At 42.8% G+C, this 11,654-nt stretch overlaps 1 long non-coding RNA gene across 1 annotated transcript; it reads right to left on the reverse strand.

The window, feature by feature from the left end:
• Positions 1–10,171: 10,171 nt before the first annotated feature.
• LOC142674967 (uncharacterized) lies at positions 10,172–10,684 on the reverse strand. Its single transcript, XR_012852022.1, has 2 exons — positions 10,609–10,684; positions 10,172–10,519 (listed from the first exon to the last, which is right to left on the reverse strand). It is a non-coding gene; the product is annotated as an uncharacterized LOC142674967 (long non-coding RNA).
• Positions 10,685–11,654: the final 970 nt, after the last annotated feature.

Below are 11,654 nucleotides of genomic sequence, written 5' to 3' on the forward strand. Positions count from 1 at the left end.
TTGGGAACGTTAAGGAAGCGGCGATACCAAATACGTGTACTTTTTTAATGTTTTACATTTTTCCCTATAATAAAACTTTTATTATGGGAAAAAAGGCGTTTTTTTGTTTATGTAACTTGAAACAATTTTTTTTTATTCAACATTTTTAATAACTTTTTCAAATATTTTTTTCTACTAGGGGACTTGAAAGCCTGATCGCTATTCTAATACACTGCACTACACTACATACATAGTGCAGTATATTAGACCTGAACTAAGGATGCATGACGGTACGTATTTGTGGACAGCGTGCCTATATGCGAATGAGTCGCAGATGACTTTGGATGAATAGGGATGCGTATTTGAGTAGAATAAAAGCCATTACATTCGTGTGCATGAGGCCTTAGAGTCCATGCTGTTTAGTTTACAGATTATTGCTTAGGCTGGATACAATTGTAGCATATTACTATCCATGAGAAGTATTTGGCTTCTTTGGGTTTTCACTCCGTGTTTTCATCCCATTACAGCAAAGGTTAAAACAGAAATTTTAGCACAAAGGATATTATAAAGTTGTATAACATTTTTTATTTTACAGTGATCAAGGTTTATTTGCAGAGAACCCCTTTAATACTTACACCCATATTGTCCAAGATTCATATCCCTACATCAAGAGAATTAGAAATTCTACAAGTTTCAGTGTACCAACTATTCCTGTCCAATAGTGGAATGAGATGAACTGGACTTTACTAAATATATCACGCCATGAATTATTACTTATGTTACCTATAACCTCATATTTAACCCCTGACTTTTACAGTTATTTTTGGTTTTTCATTTTCGCTCTTTCCTCCCCAACTTCCAGAAGCCATAAGTTTTTATTTTTTGGTCCAAAAAAAACGTATGAGGGATTGTTTTTTGAAGTACAAGTTGTACTTTTTCACGGCACCATTTATTGTACCATATTATATACTGGGAAACGTAAAGAAAATATTTGCTTAATCGTATTGTCTCCGCTTGTAAAGGGAGTCTAATATTACATTTTAGGAAACGGATGCTTAACCCCTTCGCGCTCAGCGACATACTATTCCTTCGTGCTAAGTGCATCGTTCGCGCTCAGCGCTGGAATAGTATGTCGCGGGAGGAACGGCCATTTCGGCCATCTTCCCGACACATACAGGAGCTGTAACAGCTGCTAACTCGTACAACAGTCGCCGCAGCTCCTTCTGCGGAGACTGATCGCTGTGTCCCCGCTGATTAGCCCCTTGGAAGCCGCTTGCAATAGCGATAGCGGCTTCTTAGGGGTTAAGCTGCCATCATCGGCCCGCTACACGATAGCGGCCGGCGATGGTGGCTATAGCAACCGGACGCCTAACAATGGCATCCAGCTGTGCCATTTATGGAATCCTTGCTGTCAGTGAGTAGCTGACAGCTGTAATACACTGAACTACGCATATAGTGCAGTGTATTAGAATAGGGATCAGGGCCTCCTGCCCTCAAGTACACTAGTGGGACAAAGTAATAAAGTTAAAAAAAGTTAAAAAAAAGTTGTGTAAAAATAAGAAAATAAAAGTTTTAAAAGTAACAAAAGTAAAAATCCCCCTTTTTCCCTTATCAGTCTTTTATTATTAATAAAAATAAATAAATAAACAAATAAACTATACATAATTGATATCGCCGCATCCGTAACGGCCTGAACTACAAAAGTATTTCGTTATTTATCCCGCGCGGTGAACGCCGTAAAAGAAAATAATAATAAACCATACCAGAATCACAGTTTTTTGGTCACTTCACTTCTCAAAAAATGGAATAAAAAGAGATCAAAAAGTCGCATGTACCTAAAAATGGTACTGATCTAAACTACCGTTCGTTACGCAAAAACAAGTCCTCACACGGCTTTCCTGATGGAAAAAAAGACAAAAACTGTATGGCTCCTAGAATAAGGCAACATAAATGTAAATGATTTTTAATAAAAATTATTTTATTGTGCAAACACCATAAGACATAAAAAAAAACTATAAACATTTGGTATCGCCGTAATCGTATCGCCATGCTGAATAAAGTGAATATGTTGTTTATAGCGCACGGTAAACGCTGTAAAAAAAATAGAATAAAAAACAATAGAAGAATTGCTGCTTTTTAGTCTCCACGCCTCTTAAAAATAGAACAAAAACTGTATTCTAGTAGTGCTGTATATCCCTCCGCCTTATTCTAGCACTGTACTGAAACGAGTTACGGAGAAACTCTCTAGGTGGCCTGAGGTACCGCTAATCGTAATGGGGGATTTTAATGCAGTGATGTCTGAAGGGTTGGATAGGTTTCATAGGGGAGGAGGGGGGCAAAGAGGAGACCTGACTGCCTTTGGAAGATTAAATGAGGAATTGGGTCTGCGGGATATTCCGAGAGATAAACTTCCAGGGGTGAGGCAGTACTCGTGTGCATCATCCACATTTCAGTCACTTTCGCGAATAGACTTGGTAGCATGCTCAGCTTCAGCAGTGCCGTACATAGCGCAAATTGAATACCTACAGAGGGCGTTGTCAGACCACTCTCCGATGGCGGTGACGATGGAAGTGGGTGTAAGGCATACCAGGAACCCCGGGAATTGGAAGCTGAATGCGTTTTGGCTAAGATTGATGGATGGCGGGGAAATACGGAACCTGGTTAAAGAATATTTAAATTTTAATACTGAGTCAGTGCTGCGAGGGGTGTTATGGGATGCCATGAAAGCATGGTTGAGGGGAGTATTCATTCAACATATTAAACGAATTAAAACTAAATCTAGGCAATTGGGAGAAAGTTTAGAGGTTCGGGTGACAGAAACAGAAGGGAGACATGTAGAAGAGGGGTCCGAGGAGACACTTAGACATTGGGTGGAGGCACAGACGTTGTTAAACTAACTAACAATGGTGGATAATAAACGATTATTCCTTAAACAGAAATATTATGAAGAAGGGGAAACGGCGGGGAGAATACTCGCTAGGATGGCAAAGCCGCATGGGAGTAATAATTTCATTCATGGCCTTAGGGGGGAGGGGGGGAGGGTGGAGACACACACACGTGGCAAATCTTGCAAATATTTCAGCGGTTTTATACTGACCTATATACATCCAAAGTGCATTACGACACACAGCAATTGGACGAGTACCTGGGAAACATTAATTTGCCTACCTTGGGCCGGGAGGACTGTGAAAGCTTGGAGGCACCTATTTCACTGGAGGAGTTGGAACAGGCGATAAGGGATATGGCAAATGAGAAAGCTCCGGGTCCAGATGGGTTACCGGGGGAAATCTATAAGGAATATGGGACGGAACTAGCGCCAGAATACTTGAGTACTTTGCAGGATAGTTTTGACAGAGGTAAAATACCAGACTCCCTATATGAGGCTACGATAGTGGTTCTCCCAAAAGAGGGGAAAGACAGTCAATTACCGGAGTCCTACAGACCAATATCCTTGTTGACATCGGATGTCAAGATTTTGGCAAAGATATTGGTGCTGCGGCTGAACAGGGTGGTAAAGCATGTTGTGCATGAAGACCAATCGGGGTTCATGCCCTCCAAATCGACGGCTGTCAACCTCAGGCGGCTGTTTTTAAAACTTCAGGCGACACCGGATGATCAAGGAGGAAGGGCGGTGCTAACGTTAGACGCCGCAAAAGCGTTTGACTGCGTAGAATGGGGGTACCTATGGCGAGTAATAGAAAAGATGGGATTCGGCCCTAACTTCGTGAAGTGGGTACAGTTGTTGTATGTGGCCCCTACAGCCCGCATACGGGTGAATAGTGCAATGTCCGAGAAATTTTCACTGGCCCGGGGTACGCGCCAGGGGTGCCCACTGTCACCATTGCTATTCGCCTTGGCGGTAGAGCCACTGGCGTGCCTCATAAGACAGGAGGAGCATATAAGAGGCTTGCAATATGGGGAAATGGAGGAAAAAATTTCACTATATGCAGACGATATTTTAATATATATGACGGACACTGAGAATACACTGAAGGTAATAATGGATACGATCACAAGGTTTGGGGAGTTCTCAGGATTAAATATTAACTGGACCAAGTCTGCTCTGATGCCACTTGACACGGTGAATATGGTAGATACTGGAGTGGGACCCCGGATTCCGATAGTCTCTGAATTTACGTACCTAGGGGTTAAGGTGACGGCTAGGGTCCAAGACTATATGTCTTTGAATGTTTCACCACTGCTGCTCAAGGTGAAACATAAGGTGGATGCCTGGAACAGGCTCCCGCTCTCTGCTCTGCGGAGGACTAATCTAATCAAGATGATCCTTATGCCTCAAGTTTTATATATTCTTCATAACTCCCCAGTATGGATACCTAAGCACTGGTTCAGACGATTGCACAATCTCTTTCGGGATCTGGTCTGGAAAAAATGGGTTCCAAGGATTAAATTGGAGAAATTGCAATTGCCTAAAGATGAAGGGGGGGGGGGGTAGCGCTGCCAAATGCCTGGATATATTACCTGGCTGCCCAGAGCCAACAATTTAAGGGGTGGGAGGACACAGAGACCTGGGGCTCCAGTGCACGTTTATTGTCATATTTGGGGGGAGGACTCAACCCACTAGAGGGTCTGGAAGCGCATACCTTTAAGAGATTGGCGAGTGCTAAACCAACGTTACTCCTGATACATAAAATATGGTGGCAGTGCAAACAGATCCTGGGAGTGGGAATGTGTACCAAATATACTCCCCTATGGCATAATCCGGTCTTGTGGGAATTATACCAATTAGAGGGCATGCAAAAATGGGAATCGGCAGGGGTTAGGCGATTACAACACCTGTATGATGATAACGGGCTGAGATCATTTCAGCAGTTGAAAGACCTATTTCCACTGGAGCACAATATGTTTTACCAATATTTGCAGATCCATCATGCCCTACAGGCGCAGGCGCATGTGGTGGACCTGACGGTCTGTGCTCTTGGGGTCCTAGAGTATGTGGGACGGGCTGACACGACCAAAGGCCTGATCTCAATGGCGTACAGGAGCTTACTGTCCAAACACTTGGGAAACCCAATGGTGCTGGTAAAAGCGAAATGGGAACAGGATGTCGGTCCATTGACCGAGGAGGAGTGGGAGATATTAGCGTCCACATGTCACTTATCGCTCAGTCTGGCGCAAAGGAGATCACAACTCTTCCTGATACACAGAGTGTACCGCACCCCGTGGGTATTAAAACAGATGGGTATTAGAGCGGATGCTAAATGTCGTAGGTGCACGGAGGAGAAGGCGGACATATTGCATATGTTTTGGTCATGTGAGGCCCTGAGGACCCTATGGGGGGAAATATTGGACCTGATAAAGCAGGTGTATGGTTGGGAATTGGCGGCAGACCCTAAAGTTATGTTGTTGGGAGCGGTGGGAGAATTGGAGAGTGACAGAATGGCAAGCCTGGCAATTGCCAAGATATTATATCAAACGAGGAAATGCATTGCTAAACACTGGCTGGACGCGGAGCCACCAAGGATGAGGGAAATTGTAGGAATGTTGAACTATAATATCCTGATGGAGCATAAGATATTTTCTAAAAGGGGCACGGAAAAAAAATTTGAGAAACAATGGAGCAGATGGATGGCCTGTCCTGAGGTGCTGACACCTGAACTGAGCAGACTAAGGGCGAGAGTCGTCTGAGGAACTGGAGGTGATAGAGTCTGGAGTAAAGAAGGGGTGGTGGGGAAACTTGATAAGAGACATGTGCTCTGACCAGGAATGGTACTAGAAACAAACGGCGGAGATATAGTGGGGGGCTGTGCGGGGAGGGGGGAAAGGGGGGAAAGGGGGGAAGTTGGGGATTTCCTGATATGCTGTCACTATTGTATACGATGTTGGAAAATTGTAATGTGAATGTTAATGTGTTATTTCATTTCTGTGTTCGTATCAATAAAATTGGATTGTTTTAAAAAAAAAAAAAAAAAAAATAGAGCAAAAACTGATCAAAAAGTCACATGCACCCCATGAAAACTACAATGAATTCCTCAAGGGGTCTAGTTTCCAAAATAGTGTCACTTTTGGGGGGTTTCCACTGTTTTGGCACCACAAGACCTCTTCAAACTGGACATGGTGCCTAATAAAAAGGAGGCCTCATAATCCTCTAGGTGGTTCTTTGCTTCGGAGGCCGGTGCTTCAGTCCATTACCACACTAGGACCACATCTGTGATATTTCTCAAAACTGGAGAATCTGGGCAATAGGTATTGAGTAATGTTTCTCGGGGTAAAACCTTCTGTTTTACAGAAAAGAAAAAGGAATAAAAACAATTATCTTACAAAAAAACTGAAATATGTAAATTTCACCTCTACTTTGCTTTAAATTCTTGTGAAACACCTAAAAGGTTAATAAACTTTCTGAATGCTGTTTTGAATATTTTGAGGGGCCTAGTTTCTAAAATGGGGTGTTTTATAGGGGTTTCTAATATATAGGCCCCCCCAAAGCCACTTCAGAACTAAACTGGTAACTTAAAAAAAAAAAAAAAGAGGCTTTTTCTTATACCACACCCCAATGTACTGTATGGCCGTGTCCAGGATGCGTTATGAGGCAATACTTCGCTTCTTACATTATACTGATAATGAGCAGCGCCCACCCCGAGATGACCCCAGTTTTGACCGTTTGTATAAACGGAGACCCCTATTAGACCATTTTAGTGCCCGGTTTTCCAAAGCATACACCCCCGAGAATTGTATTTCTATTGATGAGTCCCTGGTCCATTTTAAAGGGAGGCTTCAATTCCACCAGTACCTGCCGTGTAAGAGGGCAAGGTATGGCGTGAAGATGTATAAGTTGTGCGAGAGTGCATCAGGGTATACTTACAAGGACAGCAGTATTCAGCCCTTAGAATGCCCCCCCTTACTGGGAGTTAACGCAAAAATTGGGTGGGATTTGGTGCACCCACTGCTGGACCAGGTTTACCACCTCTAACTGGATAATTTTTATACCAGCGTCCTACTCTTCAAGTGCCTCGCTTCCAGAAGTACTGTGGCATGCGGCACTGCTAGAAGAAATCGGAGAGGCCTCCTGTGAAGGATTTGCCTGACACAGCTTCTGTGTCAATGCCCGTGGTTAATAAGCCTGCATCTGTGTCTAGGTCTGCTAGAGTGACTCGATCTGCTACCACTCAGGCTGGTAGGCTGAGGAGTGGGAGAGCCTATCGCAGCCTGGCCAGACGGTTCTAGCTCCCGCCCTTGGTCTACTTATAACTTCATTTGATGCTTGTCCTTTGCCTGTGATTCTCTTGTTTCCTGGCTCTGCTGTTTCTGCTGTTACCATTGACCTCTGCTTCATATTGACCCTGGCTTGACTGACTATTCTCCTGCTCTGCATTTGTTAACACGTACACTCCTGGTTTGACTCGGCTCATCCACTACTCTGTTGCTCACGGTTTTGCCGTGGACAACTGCCCCACTTCCCTTTGCTTTTGTGTACCCTTGTCTTGTTTGTCTGTCGTGCACATATTGAGCATATGGACCGTCGCCCATTTGTACACCGTCGCCTAGGACGGGCTGTGAAAGTAGGCAGGGTCTGAGTGGCGGATAGATTAGGGCTCACCTGTCTGTCTCCCTATCCTGACATTACACCTCCCTAAGACACTGCTTGGGCAAACAAGAAGGGGTGGAAGCAGGGCACATTCTAGCAGCAACATATTGTGTGTTAAGTACAAGGACAAGAGAGATGTCGTTGTATTGACAACAATACATGGCCATACCAGTGCCCATGTACCTGTACGAGGTACCAGTACAGAGAACCCCAAACCAGACTGCATCCTGGACTACAATAGGTGCATGGGAGGGGTGGACTTGTCAGATCAAGTCCTGAAGCCCTACAGCGCCATGCGGTGTGGTATAAGAAGCTGGCCGTGCACATCATTCAGATTGCATTGTTTAATGCGTACCTACTACATCGATGTAAAGGCCAGATGGGAACTTTCCTGGAATTTCAAGAGGTGGTTATCAAGAACCTAATCTTTAGGGACCATGAAGGGGGGCACCAAGTACTTCTGGAAGCAAGGCAACACACATCGTACCAGGGCAATACTTTCCAGGAGGAGTTCCCCAAACTGGCAAGAAGGGAAAAAGTCAAAAGAAGTGCAAAGTATGCTATAAGAGGGGGATAGGGTAAGACACAATATATCAATATGACACGTGTCCCGAAAAACCAGGGCTCTGTATGAAAGTGTTTTAAAATGTATCATACATCCCTTGATTTTCAATCTACCCCAGTTTTACTTACCATGATGCACTCCGCACAGCTTATCCCCCTCATCTTTACACTCTGGGCCCTGCTGTCTGCCCAGGCAGCTGTTAACATCCACATGTAGGGTATTGCTGTACCCGTGAGAACCCACATTACTGTTTATGGGATGTATGTCTCCGGTGGCGCATGCTGGGCACAATATATCGGACACTGAAATGGCATATATGTATAGAAAATTGCAAATCTCACTCTGCACTATCTGCTGCGCATTATCTTTTAAACAATACCTGTGGGGTCAAAATGCTCACTACACCTCTAGATGAATGCCTTAAGGGGTGTAGTTTTTAAAACGGGGTCACTTCTCGGGGGTTTCAACTGTACTGGTACCTCAGGGGCTTCTGCATACATGACTTAGTACCAGAAAATCCCCAGTAGGCCAAATGGTGGTCCTTTCCTTCTTAGCCCTCCCATGGGCCCAGTTTATCACACATTTTTTTTAATTCACAGCCCATTTCAAATAAATTCTGAGAATAAACTGTGGGGTCTAAATGGTCACAACACCCATAAATGAATTCCTTGAGGGGTTTAGTTTCCAAAATGGGGTCACTTCTGGTGGGTTTCCATTGCTTTGATACCTCTGGGGCTCTGCAAATTCGACATGGCACCCGAAAACCAATCCAGCAAAATCTGGACTCCAAAGAACACATAGCGCTTCTTTCCTTCTGAGACCTCCCATGGGCCCAAACGGCAGTTTATCACCACAAATGGGATATTACCGCACTCAGGACAAATTGGGCAACAAAATGGGGCATTTTCCATGCGAAAATAAGAAATTTTGATCAAAAATGACATCTTATTGGAAAACATTTCATCTTTTTAATTTCACAGCCCAATTCAAAGACGCTCTGTGAAAAAACTGTGGGGTCAAAATGGTAACAACAACCATAAATGAATTCCTTGAGGGGTGCAGTTTCCAAAATGGGGTCACTTTTGAGGGATTCCTACTTTTTTGGCACCTAAACACCTCTTCAAACCTGGCATGCTGCCTAAAATATATTCTAATAAAAATGAGGCCCCAAAATGCACTAGGTGCTTCTTTGCTTCTGGGGCTTGTGTTTTAGTCCAAGAGCACACTAGAGCCACATGTGGGACATTTCTAAAAACGGCAGAATCTGTAAAATACATATTTAGTAGTGTTTCTCTGGTAAAACCTGTGTTACAGAAAAAAATAGAATAAAATTAAATTCAGCAAGAAAAATGAAATTTGCAAATTTCACCTCCACTTTGCTTTAATTCCTGTGAAATGCCTAAAGGGTTAAAAAAAACTTTCTAAATGCTGTTTTGAATACTTTGAGGGGTCTAGTTTTTAAAACGGGAAGTTTTGTGGGTGTTTCTAATACATAGGTGCCTCAAAGCCACTTCAGAACTGAACAGGTACCTTAAAAAATAGGCTTTTGAAATTTTCTTAAAAATATGAGAAATTGCTGTTTATGTTCAAAAAATCATGCCAATCTAAAGTAGAATTATGGGAAATGTGAACTAGTAAATATTTTGGTTGGTATAACCATCTGTTTTACAAGCAGATGCATTTTTTACTTTAGAAAAATTCTATTTTTTCTACATTTTCTCTAAATTTTGCAATTTTTCATTAATAAACACTGAACATATCAACAACATTTTACAGCTAACATAAAGCCCAATGTCTCACGAGAAAACATTCTCAGAATCGCTTGGATAGGTTTAAGCATTTCGACATTATTACCACATAAAGTTAAATATGTCAGATTTGAAAAATGGGCTCTGAGCCCTAAGTCCCGAACTAGGCTGCGTCCTTAAGTGGTTAAGCAACTATCAAATATATCAATGTTTTACATCTCCTAGCACTCTTTGTCCTAAAGTATATAATCCAGTACATATGGCGGCACGTTCCATACACTCTGTATTGTGTAAGTTGCAGCCGCGCACATAACAATTACCAGTCACACTTATGGATTGATGTTAATGATTTATTTAAGGTTTTTGTGGATCAAAATATATAATGGTAAAGATGACGGTAATACAAGATCCAGCAAAAACTACGGAATATGTCACAGTATATACTGTAGTATCAGTTAGGGGTGGAAAATCTGGATTCGACAGACACAAGAAGAGATGACATATTGTCCTGTTCTGAACCTGGTCTTCTGGGTGATATTGATGCCCTGGTGACCACATTGATGTCTCTTCAGTGACAGATGTTGTAGAAATGTTAAGTCTCGCCATTGGAATTCTTGTAAGATGGCGGATTCTGCCCTTGGTTGTTATTGGTGTTGATGTTCTGTTGATATCTGCTGACTTGTTCTGGGGGGAGAAGCACACAACCCTATTAAATATTGATCATTCAGGCTGCTTGATAAATATAGAGAGGGGACACATCCAGAGGAACTTACCTTTCTATCAGCATTGATGGTGGCTCCTCCGGTGACAGGGAGCGCTATTCTCGCCAGATGTACTGCGGAATTGATGTTTATGCTGCAAGACAAATATTTGCTATTAATGTTCTATAATGTGTGTTTCTTAGCAGACACAAAATCTAGAAGACTTTTTAAGGTGATTTGAGGTAAATAAATTTCTTAATTGATCCTTGGCGTCACACTACAAACCTTGAAGATGGTTGATGCAAGCAGTGGGTCTGACCTAGAGCTGTGCTCGGTATTGGTTCAGAGTGCACAAGACCTATAGGAGGTGCACGAATAGGGTCCCAACCCAATCGTATGTAGAGAAGTATTCGGCACACAGACAAATATGATTCAAAACTTCTTTTGTTTTATTTGTATTGTATTCAAATGCCATGGGCGGAGTGCAACGTTTCGGTCCTAGAAGACCTTCGTCAGGCACTGGAACCCTGTTGGCGTGGATGTATCCTGCTGATGAGCACTGCTGTTCATATCGCGGCTTACCGCGCCAAAAACTAGCGGTAAGCCGCGATATGAACAGCAGTGCTCATCAGCAGGATACATCCACGCCAACAGGGTTCCAGTGCCTGACGAAGGTCTTCTAGGACCGAAACGTTGCACTCCGCCCATGGCATTTGAATACAATACAAATAAAACGAAAGAAGTTTTGAATCATATTTGTCTGTGTGCCGAATACTAGAGCTGTGCTCTTCAGCATGTTACCGGAACTTTCTAATATTCCGATGTTTTATGCCCCGGAGATTGTAACTGTTCCTTAGGAGTCCTGCAAGATGCCAAGTAATGTCTTCCATCAATAGCAATGTTTCTTGTATCCATCATTTTTGCTTAGAAGCTAATGCATCATAAAATCCAGTTGTTCCATCCATTCAGATGACCGGTTCCTTTAGGAAACTCATTGTACTATACTACATACATGCTTACAGTTGGGGAAGTTGTTCCCCAAAGCCCACAACCTTCATTCAGAAATGAAAACGTGTCTAAATACAAGGAGTTGGAATTTTAAGATTGAAAATACTTAT

This window comes from Rhinoderma darwinii (assembly GCF_050947455.1).
Source record: "Rhinoderma darwinii isolate aRhiDar2 chromosome 2 unlocalized genomic scaffold, aRhiDar2.hap1 SUPER_2_unloc_22, whole genome shotgun sequence".
Classification (NCBI taxonomy): Eukaryota; Metazoa; Chordata; class Amphibia; order Anura; family Rhinodermatidae; genus Rhinoderma; species Rhinoderma darwinii.